This window comes from Petaurus breviceps, unplaced genomic scaffold (genome assembly GCF_028583685.1).
Source record: "Petaurus breviceps papuanus isolate PSGF00001 unplaced genomic scaffold, PetGlider_PUasm1.0 523, whole genome shotgun sequence".
NCBI lineage: Eukaryota > Metazoa > Chordata > Mammalia > Diprotodontia > Petauridae > Petaurus > Petaurus breviceps.
This window is the reverse complement of record NW_027186356.1, coordinates 2,448,537-2,465,501: the sequence shown is the minus strand read 5'-3', so window position 1 is coordinate 2,465,501 and position 16,965 is coordinate 2,448,537. Positions and strand designations below refer to the sequence as shown.

Genomic DNA, 16,965 nt, shown 5'->3' with positions numbered 1-16,965 from the left:
GCGGGGAGGAGGCTGGGACAAAGGCGCCTGCCAGGCCCATCTGGCTGTTTTAGGGCCCAGGCCTGTGAGAACTGCCAACCAGACCTTTCTCATTCCCCCAGCCCAGGGGGGGAGGGAAGTGACCCACACTCTAGCCCCACCCCCTAGGGACCCATGAGCCCACAGACTCAGTATCAGAGCTGAGAGGTCCCTTTGAAAATTATATCAGGATTGGGAGAGACCTTAGAACACAGAATGTCAGAGCTGGGAGGGACTTTTGAAAATAGTATCAGGACTAGGAGGGCCCTTAGAACCCAGAATGCCAGAGCTACAAAGAGATCATTTAATTTTACAGTTGACCAAACTGAGACCTAGGGGAAGGAAGTAACTTGCCTGAAGTCATACAGCTAGTTAGTGTCAAAGGAATTAAAACCCAGGCTCTAATGCCCAATTGAAGGCTCTCTTTCCACAGTACCATCCTTTCCTTACAATCACCCTCCACACCGTTACACATGCACACTGAGAAACAGTAAGAGTGGCTCTGGAGGGCCAGGGACTGTGTCTCATCAGGTAACAGGATGAAGAATCCAGCTGTAAACAGAACTCCCAGGCCTACAGTAGTCAAGTCACAGAATTGACCAGGCACCCCAGGAATTGGGGGGAGGCAGCAGCTCAGAGGAATTTCAGATACCTCCCCCCCTTTTCCACTGACATTCCCAAAGCTGAGGAAGGCTCAGCTGGTGTGGCTTATTTCAAAAAGAAAGGTCCATTGTGGGAAAATTATTCCCTCCCCCATTGTCTCTAAGGTAGAGAGAAGGTAGTTTCCTCCTGGGTCCTCTGTACTTGACCTTGGTACAATTAACCTACCTAGTCTTCTGTCTTAGTACTATCCTTGGGCCTAAGCTCTTTACAAATAGAAAGAATAATTCTTTTCCAGGTCAGAGAACCCTCCCTCCAACCCCACAGACACATATCTTCTTTCTCTTTCCTTTCCCTCCCCTCCAGGGGGCTGCTTAACAAAGTATTGACCTCTCCAACCCCCAGAGACCTTAAGCTGAGGTTAGATGTTCCCTTGACAGAGATGCTTGTAAACATTTCTCCCCAGATACAAGGTTAGACTAGGTCTCTGAAATCTTCGGCAATTCAATTTAACAAACACAACAACTCAGTACAAGGGAATGTGCCCTGGGAATAAGAAGACAAAAAGAAGAAATAGTCCCTCCCCTCAAGGAGTTTACTTTCTACCTAGGGAACTCTGCATGTAAGCACATAAGTAAATATAAGATAATTTGAAGAGGAACTATTTCTCCTTAAGTGGTACCTGAGCCTGAAAGGCAGTCAGGAATTCTAAGAAACTATGCTGAAAAGGGTGTGCTCTCTGGGTGAGAGGCAGAGCTTATACAAAGGTAGAAAGGTGGAATGTCAAGTTTGGAGAACTGCAAGTAGACCAGTTTTTCTAGGTATATGAAGGAGTTAAAGAAGCCATATTGTAAAGGACTTTTTTTCTTTTTTTTTTTCTTCCCAGAAGCAATCAGGGTTAAGTGACTTGCCCAGGGTCAAACAGCTAGTAAGTGTGTGAGACAAAATTTGAACTCGGGTCTTTCTGACTTCAGTTCCAGTGCTCTGTCCACTGTACCACCTAGCTGCCCCTGTAAAAGACTTTAATTAACAAACTGAGAACTTTGTGTTTTATTCTAGGGTCAGTAGGGAACCACTGAGAGTTTTTGAGCAGGAGAGTGGCATAAGATACAATTTTAGCTCTTTAAGGGACCTGACAGATCCCTTAAAGGATTCCAGAAATCAGGGACTACCTAGACAACACTCCTCCCCCCCCCCCCATTTTGAGGAAACTAAGGCCCAGAAAGGATAAATAATTTACCAAGTTCATTTGTGTTTGTTTGGTCCTTTCTGACTCTCCTAGACGCCTTTTTGGGGGGAGTTTGGCAAAGATACTGTCATGGTTTGCCACTTCCTTCTCCAACTCAATTTATAGAAGAGGAAACTAAGGCAAACAGGATTAAGTGATCTGCCTGGGGTCACACTGCTAGTAAGTATCTGAGGCCAGATTTGAACCTGACTCCAGGTCCAGAGCCCTAGCCACTTCAGCACAATGTGAGAAAGGATAAAGGAGAGAATGAGATTGGTAAGCATATGAAAGGAGAGAAAGAAGTGGCCAGACACGTGGAAGAAGAATGTATGAGATGATGGAGACAGGAGGAGAGAAGAGTTAGGGATGGCTTAGTCTGTGAATCATCGTGAGTAGAAGGATGGAGGACTGTGTGAACTTAGCAGAAATAGGGAAATTTGGAGGAAGGATAGGATTGTTGACTGGAGTCTTCTGGGGGAGAGGAGGAGAGGGAGAGTAGAGTGACTTCCATTTTGGATCTGCTGAGTAGGCAATGGCTATATTGGGGATACTCAGCAGCCAGTTGGTAATGGAGGACCATTAGAGTTGGCTATTAACTTTGGGGAGGTGGGGTGGGGGGTGGGGAGGTCGTCTGGATAGAGATGCTTATTGAATCAATTGGAGCTGATGCAATCACAAGAGAGATTAGAGAAATAAGAAAAGAGGGCAAGGGACAAAGCCTTGGAGAGTGAAATCCAGTGAAGAAGCCTGAGAAGGAGCAGTCCCAATCCAGAGAAAGCAGTGTCTCAGGAGCTCGGGGAGGAGGGGAGAGAGGAGTGGTCACCGGTGTCAAAAGCTGCCAAGAGGTCAAGAAGGATGAGGACTGAGAAAAGGGCATCGGGTTTAGCTGTTAAGTGATCCCTGGTAACCTTGGAGAGGGCAGCTTCAGAAGAGTGGGGAAGCCCAGCAGCTGCTGTTGGTCCAAGAATGATCACCCCATCTGGGGCTCTTCACATCATTTATGTCCTGAACCCCTTTGGCAGGCAGTTTAGGGAAGGCCCCTTTTCCTAGAGTCGCGTTTAGGAATGCGTAAAATAAAATATATAGAATTATAAAGGGAGCCAATTATATTCAATCGAGTCTAACTCCCAGAGGAGGGTACTGTGGTCCTAAAAGCTTAAGAGACTTCAGTTTCATTAAATGAGCTTTCACTGAGTACCTACTATGTGTAAGGAATAATAGGTATGGGAATAAAAAGACAAATTTAAAATGTTCTTGATTTAAAGTTTATGTTGTACTGGAGGCAGATAGGTAAATGGTACAAGTAATTTCAAGAGCAAATGGCAGTGTTCTCTAATGGTTAGAGAAGAGGCCCTTGAATCAGGAAGACCTGGGTCTCTGTCCTGCCTGAAAATGGACTGACTGTGTGTACCCACAATGTCTCTATTTTTCCTATTTTCTAAGTTATGACCATGTTACTATATTCCTCATAACAACATTGCAAAGAAAAATTTTGTATGAAAAACTTAAGAAGTCTGACCCAACAATGATTCCAGGAGACCACCTTCTGACAGAGAATGAATGGACCCAGGTTGCTGAATGAGAAATCCATTTTTGGACATGGCCTATGGAGGAATTTGCTTTAATTGGTACATATCTGTTATGAAGGCTCGGGTTTTCTTTTTTTTTTTTTTCAGGTGGGAGGTAGGGAGGTAGGAAGAGAGGTTAAGATTGTTAATTGGAAAAACAAAACGTTTAGATATTTTTAAATCATGTGCATGAGATTGAATATCCACCCCCCCCCCATTCCTGAGTGGGGGAGGGAGAGCATGGGCCTAATAGGGGAAAGGGATCCCAGCATGAATGTGCCTCCCCTAGCAGGGCCTTTTTCTGGCCATCCACACCTGTACAGGTGATGCACACCTGGGCTTTTCCCAGCAGGGAAACAAAGCCTGGAGTTTGGATTACTGAGTTGAGGCTTAAGGGCCTCTCCTTGTTCCCCCCTCACCCCCATTATAAGGACACCTGTGGTCACTAATCCCTTGTCCCTGGTGGGCCTCCACCCTCCTCCTGGGACTCCTTTTCTGCCTGGGAAAATGGCCTGTTGCTACGTAAAATCCCTGGTTGAATAGATCAAGATAAGGGAAGCCCACCTCATGGAGCTTTCAAGACCCTATCAAGGCTGGGAAGGTGAGGTCATAATTCAGAGGAGAAGGGGCCCTTGGGTAGGGCAGTTGTGTGATATGACAGGACACTGACTCCAGAGTTTGGAAACCTGGGTGTGACCTGAGCAAAATCCTTTCCTCTCTCCCCGTCTCTGTCTCCTCTTCTGTAGATAGCTGAATAAGGATCTGAGTCCCCCTCACTGTCTGCTTTTTATAAAATTCCAGGAATTCAGTGAGGAGAGCTGTGGTAATAGGCATGTAGTCCAGGAATGGGCTGGCAACTCAGAGAGCCCCAGGAAAGGATAGATACAGCCCCAGCCAAACCTGGAAAGCAGCACTGCCAATTTCTGGGCCTTACCCATGTCCAGACCTCATTTTATGTTTCTGTAGAATGGGAGTTATGAGAGTTATGAGATAGATACCCTCCTACCCATAAGAGGCTCCAATCCTGTCCAGTCCTCTCTTCTAGGGAAATAGCAAGAAGACTGTATTTGGAATCAGGGGACCTAGTTTGTATCTTAGCTTTGCTACTGCTGGACATTAGCAAAGCCAATTTCCTCATCTGTAAAATGAGAGGTTGGACTAGATCAAAAGTGTCAGAATGGCAGCCTCCAACATTCCTGAGTGCAGACAGAAGCAGAATAAATGTGATTGGGGAATAGCGAACAAAAGAAATAAAAATGCCATAGAACATAGTTAATGTTAATATGTGATTTTCTAAGTCAACATGAGGTCTGTAGGGATCCTTATGTACAGTTTAGATAGTGGCTACTACTTCTATTTGAATTTGACACTCCTGGCCTAGGAGACCTTGGATCTCTAAAGCCCCATAATCCTCCAGTCTCCTCCACGGCTCTAATGGCGTCTGTCTGGATCTGTGGATTGGCTGGGCTTTCCCCGTCTCTCGGTGTTTGGGTTTGTTTCTCGGTCTCCAGCGGTCACTAGGTCTGCATCTCAGATTCAAATCTATCTCTCCCCAGTCCCAGCCTTGGTCTCCCATCTCTGTCTCTTCCCTATCTCTGATTTCTCCCCCAGCATATCAGTCCCTCCCCAGCTGTGAGGTTCGGGGCTCTTAGCCCACAGTCTCCCCGGGGAGGAACCTGATTTGAATGAGAAAAGGGCAGGGAGCTGACCTTCAACCTGGGCCGCCCCAGGGCTGTTGAGGCCAGAGCCTGTGCTGAAGAAGGCTGGGCTCAGGGAGGGGGAGGGGGAGATAGGGGCAATTGTTCTCTGCAACCCACAGTTCCCCGGGTGCTGGGCAGGGGAGGGGGAGGGGGACAGGGAAAGCCTGACCCAGGAAGACTGCTTTCTGTCGTCTCTTTCCAGCCCCACTTCCTTCTCCTCCTCAGGGACCAGAGGAGAGCAGCTGTGACCAGGAGATGTGGGACATTGCTCTCTGCAGGCCAATACTATAGGCTGGTAGAGACCCAACACCACAAAAGAAACAGATAATTGTAACAACAATAAAAAGATCTAATATTTATAGAATAAGGTTTGCAAAGCACTTTACAACTATTATTTCATTTCATATAATCTTCACCACAACCCCAAAAGGTAGGTGCTGATATTATCCCCATTTTACAGATGAGGAAACTGAGGCACAGAGAGGTTAAGTGACTTGCCTAGAGTCATACAGCTAGGAGGTATGTGAGGTGGGATTTGAGCCTCATTTTTCTGCCTCTAAGTCCAGGAGACTATCCTTTAGGACTGTAGGCTCAAAAAGGGACAAGGGGCAGGGTCTCCTGGGGAACAGTATGTCATTGATCAATTGGAGGGTGGAATGATGGGTCGAATTTCACCCAGTGACAATCAACTATTTCCATCACAACCTTACCTACTCTGGACAAAAATGGTCCCTCCAACCCTCCCCACCCCATACATTAGGACCCTACCCTCTGCTGATCCAATTTATATTCCTCAATAGATAGATGGTTCATAGTTGTTCGAATGTTGTCTCTTCCCTTATTCTGTAAGTTCCATGAGAGCAGGAACTGGGGTTCTCCTCCCTTTATATCCCCAGTAATTGGCACATAGTAGGCACTTAATATCTCTCCTGTTTACTGACTGACTGTTCCCAACCTCCCTCCCCATCTTGTCCCTCAGGACAGTTTATAATCTAACCCCTACCATCGAACCCACAGCAGTGAGAGTAGCAGATCCCCACCCTTTTTCCCAGATCATGTCAGACCTGCAGCAGGCACCCACTTGAAGGGCAGGTTTTGCTTTTCCTAACAGTAACTGGTGACTAAGGGCTGCCCAGCCTCCCTCCTTCTCTTCTCGTGTGGGACAGAGTGTTTCCAAGAAGAGCAGGTGCCAATGGGTTTGGACAACTGGAAGATTTCATGGCATTCCACTTCCTAGCAAGCTCACCCCTCCTCCAAATTTCCCTGTTACTGTCCTGGGGCATTGAGCCACCCAGGCGTGCAACCTTGTCATCCTTGGCTTCTCATTCTCCCCCACCCCACATTCCCCATCAGTTGCCAAATCATGTTGCTTCTCTGTCCCCAACAACTCTCTTATTCAATCCTGTTTCCTCACACAGACCCACTACCCTCATCCCCTCTCACTTGGATTGTTGTGACACACCTCTAAAACCAGGGGTTCTTAACCCGCAGCTGTTGACTAGTTTAAAATTTTTTTTTCTGACAATTGCATTTTTTTTTAGAGACAATAAGGGTTAAGTGACTTGCCCAGGGTCATACAGCTAATAAGTATCTGAGGTCAAATTTGAACTCAGGTCTTCTTGACTCCAGGGCTTGTGTTCTATCCACTATACCACCTAGTTGCCCTAATGATTGCATTTCAATAGAACTGATTTTCTTGGTAACTATTTATATTTTATTTAAGACATTTAAAAACAAGATTCTGAGAAAAGGTACATAGGCTTCCTCCAGAGACCCAAAGGAGTCCATGAGATACACAAAAAGGTTAAGAATCCCTGTGTTAGATGGTCTTCCTGGTCTTTTTTATTTTTTTTATTTTTTTTTGGAGAGGGGAAGGCAGGGTAATTAGGATTGTGACTTGCCCAGGGTCACACAGCGAGTTAAGTGTCAAGTGTCTAAGGTCATATTTGAACTCAGGTCCTCCTGACTTCAGGGCATTTGCTCTATTCACTGTATCCCTAGCTGCCCCATCTCCCTGATCTTTTTTATCCCCAGCACTTGGTGAAATGTCTGGTGCATAATAAATCTTTCTTGACTTAAGTCTCTCTTGTCTCAAATCCATCCTCCTTGTAGCTACCAAGATGTTTCCCTGCCTCTCTTTTCTTTGCAGGCAATCAAGGTTAAGTGACTTGCCCAGGGTCACACAGCTAGTAAGTATCTGAGACCAGAATTGAATTCAGGTCCTCCTGACTTGAAAGCCTGTGTTCTAACCACTGCACTATGTAGCTGCCCCCAAGATGATTTTCTAAAGCATTTGCTTTACTTCACTCCCTTCTGGCAGTTTCCTATGAATTTTAGGAGCAAGTGTTATCTTCATGTGATCCTTTTGAAATTTCTATTTTTGTGAAAGTTTCATACCATATATTATGAGTATAGTGACATGATATATAACTTATAAAATAGGGGGCGAATGCTCAAAACCTTTTTACTGATAGGGATGTGACCCATGAAGTTTGGAGACCACTGGACTAGGCCAATTAGTTTCTCTCTAGATCCTAGAATCTCAGAATTTGGACAGAAGGAAGAAAAGGAAACAAACACTTATTAAGAGCATACCAGGCACTTTGCTAAGTGCTTTATAAAGACTCATTTGATCCTCACAAAAACCTTGGGAGGTTGGTTTTATAATTAGCCTCATTTTACAGTGGTTAGGTGGCAGTGGCAGAGGTTAGGTGACTTAGCATAGAGTCTACCTAGTAAGTGGGGGGCGGGGAGGCATTTTACAGTGGATAGGGTGCTGGGCCTGGAGTCAGAAAGGACTTAGTTCAAATCTAGCCTCAGAGTTTCTTAACTTCATGACCTTCACTAAAAACAAAACAACAACAAAATCTCTGCCTCAGTTTCCTCATCTGTAAAATAGGGATAATAATACTTAACTCTCAGAGCTGTTCTGAAAATCAGATTTTTTTTTCAGAATTTATTTATTTATTTTTAGTTTTCATCATTCATTTCCACAAGATTTTGAGTTCCAAATTTTCTCCCTTAGCCCCTTACCCCTTACTTTCTTGTAGGGCAAGATGGATTTCTATACCCCACTGCCTGTATAAAATTAGATTATTTTTGTAAAGTGCTTTGCAGACCTTAAAATGCTATATAAATGCTATTATTGTTGTTGTTACTTAGACAAGAATAGCTCTAGGATTGAAAGGCACCTCAGGGGCGGCCAGGTAGCACAGCGAGTAAGAGCACCGGCTCCAGTTTCAGGATGACCTGGGGATCAGATCCGGGCTCAGATACTTAGCACCACACCCAGAAATAACTGGCCAGCAAGTTACTTAACCACGATTGCTTTAAAAAAAAAAAAAAGGCACCTCAGATGGCATCTGGTCCAAATTCTGTTCTCCAAATACTGGACAAGTCATCATCTAATCTGTGTTTGCTTGAAGGCTTCACAAAGGGAGAACCAACTACCCCCCAAGTCAAGCCTAAATCCACCTCTCTGCAGTTCCCAGCTGTTAGCTCTGCCTTCTGGGTCCAAATAGAACAAATCTAATACTTTTTCCACATGCCAGTCCTTCACATACTAAAGATCACTGTCATGTCCCCACCCCCTCTACTCCCACGTCTTCTCTTCCTCTGGCTAAACTTCCTCAGTTTCTTTGCCCTGTTCCTTCACCATCCTGATTGCCTTCCACCCAGGCCTTTCCACCTCCTTTAGTGTTCTTACTAAAATAGAGGGTCCAGACTGAATACAGTATTCCAGGTGTGCAGAGATCAGGATCTATACCAGTGCCTGACATGTAATAAACTAATAAATATTCTACCTATCTCTTTTTCATCTCTAAAGTCCAGGCCATCGTTTTTCTCTTAATGCAGCCCAAGATTATATTAGATTCTTGCTGTGATATCACACTGGTGATTCCTTTTGAGGAATCATTAACACCTCCAGAGAGCTAGGAGGTAGTTCAAATCAAGGGATACAATACTGGATCTTGAGTCAGGAAGAGCTGAGTTCAAATCCAGCCTCAGACACTTATTAGTTGAGTGACCCTGGCTAAGTCATTTAACTTCTACTTGCCTAAGTTTTCTCATCTATAAAATGGGGATAATAGCACCTACCTCCCAGAGTTGTTTCAAGGATCAAATGAGATAATATTTGTAAAGCTCTTAGCACAGTACCTAGAAAATAGTAGGCCCTATATAAATGTTAACTATTATTCTTGTGTTATTATTAATAAATAACTATTGATTATTAGATAGATTAATAGATTATTTTTGATTGAACATTATAGTATATGTGTTACATATGAATAATAGATTAACCCCTCTGTCACTCAAAGTGTCAACTCTCCCTTCTAGATTTGTGTCATCTACAAATAGGATGAACAGGCCATTTGGGTCTTTATTCAAGTCACCGATGGCAATGTTAAACAGTTGGGGGACAAGCATAGATCCCTGGGGCATTCCACTAGAGACCTTTCAGGTTGAAATAGAAGCATTAATAGCTGTTCTTAAAGTCTTGACTGTTTGAGGAGTTTGGAATCCGTTGTCTTATTGTCTAGCTCGCATGTCTCTATTTTGTCTAGCAAGAAAGACTTTGTCAGGTGTTATCCTAAAATCTAGGTCAGTTACATTAATGGTGTTATGGCTGCATCTATATATGTATGTATGTAGATAGAGAAATAGATAGGCAGACAGACAGACAGACAGACAGACAGACAGACAGACAGACAGACAGATAGATAGATAGATAGATAGATAGATAGATAGATAGATAGATAGATAGATAGATAGATAGGTAGATGATAGAGGTTCCTATAGCTGATCTACCAGCCAAGTAATACTGTCAAAAAAGGACATGAGGTGAGTCTGGCATGACCTGTTCTTTATGAAACCCTGCTGGCTCTTTATGATTGGTGTTTCTTTTTCCAGACAGTTTCTAACCCTCTCTTTAATAACATATTCTAGTATTTTGCCAGGAATCAAAGACAAGCTCAGTGGACTCCACTCTGCATATTCCATTCTCTTCCCTTTTTGGAAAATTGGGACATTTGTTCTTCTCTATTTTATTGCTTCAGCACCTTTTCCCACAATGCTCCAAAGAACCTGATGGTGGTGGAGCAATCACTTCTGTCAGTTGTTTCTGTAAGAGAGTGTCAGTCAATTATACCACAAACATTTATTAATCGCCTACTATGTGTTAGGCGGAGGTATCTCAGTGGATGGAGCACTGGGCTTAGAGTCAGAAAGATCTTGACCTCAGATACTTATTAACTGTGTGACCCTAGGCAAGTCACTTAACCTTTGTTTTCCTTAGTCTGATGGAGAAAGATATAGAAAATTTCTCCAGGATCTTTACCAAGAAAACCCATTGTGTGTTGTCCACAGAGTTGGATGGAGAGTCATGGAGAGTTGAATGAGACTGAATGACTGAACAACACATGTGTTAGGCACCAAGCTAAGTGATGGGGATACAGAGCAAGATCAAAGACAGTGCCTGCTTTCAGAGAGCTTCCAGTCTATCCTGGTGACAGTGGAAGTTCTGGGATTTTATGATATTCGAATCATAGAAGTCAGAGTTGGGAGGGGTCTTTAAGATCACTTAGTCCACTCCCTTTATTTTTCAGATGGGGAAACTGCGGCTCAGAAAGGACAAGTGACTCAACTAAGGTCTCATATCTGAACTCTTTAATGAAATCCAACTCAGCAGATACTTATCTCCTGTTATGTGCAAGGCCATCTGACTATGTAAGTATCCACTATACCACAGCTACCATTCATAATGAGTGTGAAGAAGAAAGACAGAATAATTGTAAACTGAAGGTAAGTCAGCAGTGTGATACAGCAGCCACAGATAGTAATGTAATCTCAGGCCACGTTAAAGGAGGCAAAATTGGCAAGAATAGGGAGGTGCCAGCCCCTCTGGCCTCTGCCCTGGTCACTCCACATCTGGAACTTCGTGCTCAATTCCAGGCAGCTCCATCTGAGAGGGATATTGATGAACTGAAGAGTGTCCTGAGGACAATGGCCTTGGATCCAGGTCGTGTTAAAGCACTAGGGCTGTGTAATTTGGAAAAGAGAGCCTCAGGGAGAACTTGATGGCTGCCTTCTAATACCCGCAGGGCTGCCAGGAGGAAGGCTATACTTGTTCTGCTTGGCCCCAGTGGGCAGAACTGGAGACAGTGGGTGAAAGCTACAAGACCGGGTTAGGCTCGATTTCATAAAAATTTTAAAAAACAACAGAAAACAACCTTCCAAGTAGTGTTGTCCAAAGGTAAGATGGAGACGAAATAGAAAAGCAGATAGGAAGCTTAGCTTCTCAGTCAGGAAGACCTAGATTCAAGTTCCCCCACTGAAACATACTAGCAGAGTGACCCTGGACAAGTCCCTTAACCTCTTAAGGCAACCCTCTAAGATCATAAATTGGAGAGCAATTGCTTACTTACATTGGTAGAGAGTATTTCTTATCTGAATTTTTCAGGTTCCTGCACCGATGAAATCACAGATTTTGGTTTTGTTTTGTTTTTCAAGGAATGAGCTATTTTGGGAGGTGGTAACTACCCCTTCCTTGGAGGTTGTGGAGGATGGAAGACCCCTTGTCAGGCATTGTCAGGGGGGATTCTTTTCCTGTATGAATTGGACTAGATGACCACGATTGTCCCTTTCAGTTCTCAAATTCAGTAATTCTGCAAAGGGGCAGAGACAGCTTTGGCTGGGTACAATCTACTTTTTAGAAGATGCTAGTGGCTGTCTTTTGGTCTGGACCTGCCTCTGAACACAGGCTCAGCTGGCTTCCTTCCTGACCCACCCCCTAACCCTTGTCTGCTCCCCGCTCCCCACCATGTCTCTTAGCATTTCCATGTGAAAGGAGTGGTGACCTTGGGTGCTTCTCCCAGTCTTTGGCTTCTGACCCTTGACCCCCTATACCACCACCTTCAGTAGGGCCCCTCCAGAGGGGATGGATGGATGGATAGGTGGCACTTATGGGTCACTGACCTGGGGGAGCAGGGCCACTGAGGACAAAGGGGGTGGGAGGAACTGGAGAGCCCAACCCCGCCATGGAGGCCAGGCTCCCTTCCCCTTCTTGCTCTCCTCACCAGGGCATTCAGCAAGCAGTGGGGGGAGGGGATGGAGAGAGGGAGAACAGGGTCTGATCTCCATTCCTGGACATATTGCTTGGGATTATCCCCTCTGGTGGCTATAAGCACTGCCCTGCCCCCCCTTCCCGATCCACTTTCTAAAACAGATCCTGAGCCTTCCCTCTATACATATAACCCATAAACCCCCTCTCTTGCCTTTCAGATGGATGGCTTTTACCCCTCTAGGTGGCCTGGGATGGTCATATAAGATTTCTCGAATGGGGTGGTTTGGGATGAGGAGGATCAGGCTATGTGTGATTAGACTCTGGCACCCCCTAGGGGTGGCCCCAATTCTGACATCATGAAATTCTAAAATGGTAGAAATCTTAGAATATGGCCTTGAGGAATCTTGGAATTCTCAGAAGTGGGGACATCCTTGCTGGTCTCCATCCTGCCTACCTCCTCCAGCTACAGCAGTCTTTGTTTTTCACATAGCTTCAACCTCTTCCTACCTTCCCCACTTTCTTTGAACATGATCCCTCATTCTAAAAAAAACTTTGCCTTCTCTTGTTCTTTTTACTCCATTCAGGTAGCTACCTTCCCATCTCTCTCTTCTTTACTGCCAAATTTCTTTTAAAGGGTCCCACTGAATGTATACAGAAGATGAGTGTTTGGTAAATCTATTAGAATTAAAAAAGAAAAACCTGGGGAAAGGATTCATTATTTAATTATGTACTTGGTGAAAGTTGATTAGCAATTTGGTGGGAAATGCCCTTAAACTCTTATTTCCCACAATATATTTCAGCAAGTTCCAGTTTAAATACTTTTTAAAAAAAAAAATCACAAAAAAGAGGGAAGAAAATGGAGTAAAGTATTTTTTTTTTATTGTGGAGAGGAGACAACTTTATTCTATTAAACTGTTAGAAGGAATTGTGAAGGTTAAAATATATGTTCTTGACTACATTGGACTTTTTAACATTTAGAACAAAAAAACAGCATAATGACTAGGAGAATTGTTAGGAATTGTTAGGTCCCTGCTTCAGCAGATTCAGCAGTCAGAAAAAGAGCAGATGAAAGCTTGCATTCCATGCCAATCAGGATTGGCATTTCTGATGTAGTCAGATAGGAGAGACCTCATCTTGAAAAAGTCTACCCATCTGTCTGTGTATCTATGTATCTGTCTCTCTATCATTCTATCTGTCTGTCTGTCTATCTATCTATATGAGAGTTGCTTTTTTAGAACTTTGAACAGTTTCTCATTTGTTTTAGATATATTTTAGATGTCATATATTTGTGTATGCATACAAAGTATATAAATATATTCATCTACAAAATATATTTATATCTATGGAGATGAAAATGTATCTAGAAATATACTTTGTATATATATATCTAAAAAGTATGCATAAAGTATCTCTATAGACAGATATATATATATATATATATATCTCCAGAGATATAACACACACACAATAAAAATAACCAATTGGGTAAATTTTGTTGCAAACTATCTAAATATACATAAATACTTGGTGCACACACACATACACCAAAATAAAAATAATAAATTGATAAAACTACATGGCAAACATGAGAGCAAAAAATGTCATTGAAAATAGACAATAAACTGTTCTAAGGTTTTTTGTTTTAAAAAAAAATTTTTTTTCCCTTTTTGGAGGGAGGAAGTCTGGGCAATTGGGGTTAAGTGACTTGCCCAAGGTCACACGGCTAGTTTTTGTGTTAAGTATCTGAGGCAGAATTTGAACTCAGGTCCTCCTGACTCCAGGGCTGGTGCTCTATTCACTGCGCTACCTAGCTGCCCCCTTCTAAGTTTTTTTGAAACAACTCCCACTCCTCAAGGGATAGTCAGAGGATTATGAACACTTTTCAAAAGAGGAAACACAAATTGTTAATAATCACTTTTAAAAATGCTAAATCTCACTGAAGAATCATACAAATCAAAACAATTTTTGAGTTATCACCTCACAGCCATCAAATAAGTAGTAGTAGTAATAATAGTCATAATAGCAGTAGCAGCAGTAGTAGCAGTAGCAGTAGTAGTAGTAATAGCAAAGAAATTCAGCCCTGGAAATCTTGTGAAAAACAGGTACAATCGTTCATTGCTTGGAGAATTGCAAACTGGTTCATGTTTTTGGAAAGCAATTTGTCAGGATAAAGGACAAAAAAAATGACAAAAATAAACCTACCCACTGATCCAGTGATTCTGTTGTTGGGATTATATACTGCTTGGTATATAATTGTTGGGATTATACCCTGAGAATGTTAAAAATAACAACAATGACAAAAGAACTAGCTGGTCAGAGGTTTTTATAGCAGCCTAAATGTCCAATAACTAAATGGTTAAATAAGTTGTTGCACATTCATCTTATGGCATACTCTACTGCAATTAAGATGAACAGGTATGAAAAATGTAAAGAGGGAAAGGCCTTTCTGAATTAATGTAAAGCAAAATAATAACAGGGTATATATTGATACCATAAAAAGAAAAGTTATGGACATTGTACTAGAGGCCACTGAATTGTGCATGTCCTTTGATGATTAGATTGTAAGCTCCTTGAGAGCAGGGACTACCTTTTGCCTCTTTTTTGTATCCATTGTGCTAAGCACAGTGCCTGGCACATAATAGGTGCTTAATAAAAGCTTACTAACCGACTGACCCAGAGATATGACTAAACATGTACTGTAGTACTGCAAGTGTTGAGGTTTGGGGTTTATGGGTGCTCAGGACCCCAAAATAACGACTCTCTGGGTCCTGCCAAATGAACTGAACTCAAACCTTCTCTCAGCCAAAGTGAAATAGTTTATTAAAGATTCACCATAATGGGTAAATTCTTAAGGAGCCTAAGTTAGGTATTTGTGACACTTGTATTGACAAGCAGGTCAGAACAATCTAACATAGACTAAGTCTTAGCTAAATTGAATCTGAGCCCCTCCTTGGAAGACAAGATGGGAGGGATCCAGGGGTGGTCTAGAGGAGGGGTTTGGGGAGGGTCTTGAGGAGGAGTCAAATGAGGTCAGACTCCAGGAATGGGATTAAGTCTAGGAAATAGCAGAAGGCTACCTGGAGATGACAGACAATGGAGGGTTAGGCTAGTTTAAGGGTAACAGATTTGGGTATAGATATTTTGCTAGGATCAAGGGTAGGAGGTATCTGAAAGCTACCTGGAGGTAACAGACAACAGACGGCTAGGACAGATTAAGGGTAACAGAAATTCACTCATAATAATGGAAGACCTTTGGCTTCTGAGGAACGCCAGATCCAGTAAGAAGATTCAATGGGTTCCCAGAACCTATACCCCCCTCACATGGAGGACAAGGACAGAGAAAATGGACAATGTGTGTGTGTGTGTGATGTTTATAGTAGAAGTTTTTTTATAGTAACTAGAAGGAAAGTAGATGCCTATTTGTTGGAGAACGGCTAAATAAACTCATCTGGAGTATGGTGTTCAGTTCTGGGTACTCTGGTGTAGGAAGGACATTTCATCTTTGCAACATCTCTTGAATATGTCTCCCAACACCTCTCAGATATGCCCCCTTCTCTGACACTGTCACCCCTCTAGTGCAGGCCCTCATCACCTCATTCATGGACTATCACATAGCCTGCTGGGGGGTCTGCCTGCCTCAAGTCTCTCCACTCCAATGCATCCTCCATTCAGCCACTGAAGTGATTTTCCTAAAGCACAAGTCCAATCATGTCACCCTCTCCCTCCACCCAGTCAATAAATTCCATTGGCTCCCTATCGCTTCCAGGATCAAACTTTTAAAAAATACTCTGTTTGGCATTCAAAGCCTTTATAACCGAGCCCCTCCCTACCTTCCCAGTCTTCTTACACTTTACGCCTTGTCAGGTACCCTTTGATCCAATGACACTGACTTCCTGGCTATTTCCCAAACAAGATGTTCATTCTCTTTTCTCGGACTGTCCCCCAGGCCTGGAATGCTCTCCCTCCTCCTCTCTGCCTCTGGGCTTCCCTGGATTCCTTTAAGTCCCAACGAAAATCTCTTCTTCCATAGGAAATCTTCCTCAAACCCCACCCTCTTCTGTTAATTATTTCCTATTTATCCCATACATTACTTGTTTGTAAGTATTTGTTCACATGGCTCTCTCGTTAGATTGTAATCTCCTTGAGGGCAGGAATTGTTTTTTTGCCTTTTTTTTGTATCCCCAGTGACTAGCACAGTGTTCAGCATAGAGGCTTAATAAGTGTTCATGGATATTGATTGATATTGACACTGATAAGCTGGGAGAGCGTTTGGGGAACAACAAACCAGGATGGGGAAGAACCTTGAGTCTGTGTCATATGAGGACTGGCTTAAGGAGCTGGGCACGCTTAGCCGGGAAAAGAGAAGACTCTGTGTGTGTGTGTGTTGGGGTGGGGGGAGAAATATGATAGAAATCTTCAAATATTTGAATATAGCTATGACTCAGAGAAGGGATGAGCCTTGTACTGTTTAGTCCCAGAGGGCAGAACCAGGACCTGTAACAGGTACAAGTTACAAAAAGATAAATTTCACTAGATATCAGGGGGAAACTTTCTAATGATTATAGCTTTCCCTAAGTGGAGTGGACTGCCTTAGGAAGGGCTCAGGAGGTTCTTCTTCCTCAGAGGCGTTCAAGTGATGGGGGACAGATTCCCAATAGGTTCAGCAGGAACTCTAATCTTATCTAAGACCAGAAAACCTGCAATGTCGTCTGGAAAGAATTCAAGGTCTCAGGCTTAATTGGAGTGAGAGTTGTAGAAGTTTATTGTTACACTTCCATGAGAAGAGGG

General features: G+C 43.2%; 1 long non-coding RNA gene across 1 annotated transcript in view; it reads left to right on the top strand.

Annotated features, from left to right (window-relative positions):
- LOC138172339 (uncharacterized) overlaps positions 1–16,965 on the top strand; it is a 32,703-nt gene that overhangs the window by 5,897 nt on the left and 9,841 nt on the right. The window contains exon 2 of the long non-coding RNA XR_011171095.1: positions 10,721–10,841. This is a non-coding gene — a long non-coding RNA (uncharacterized lncRNA). The remainder of the gene's footprint in view (positions 1–10,720; positions 10,842–16,965) is intronic.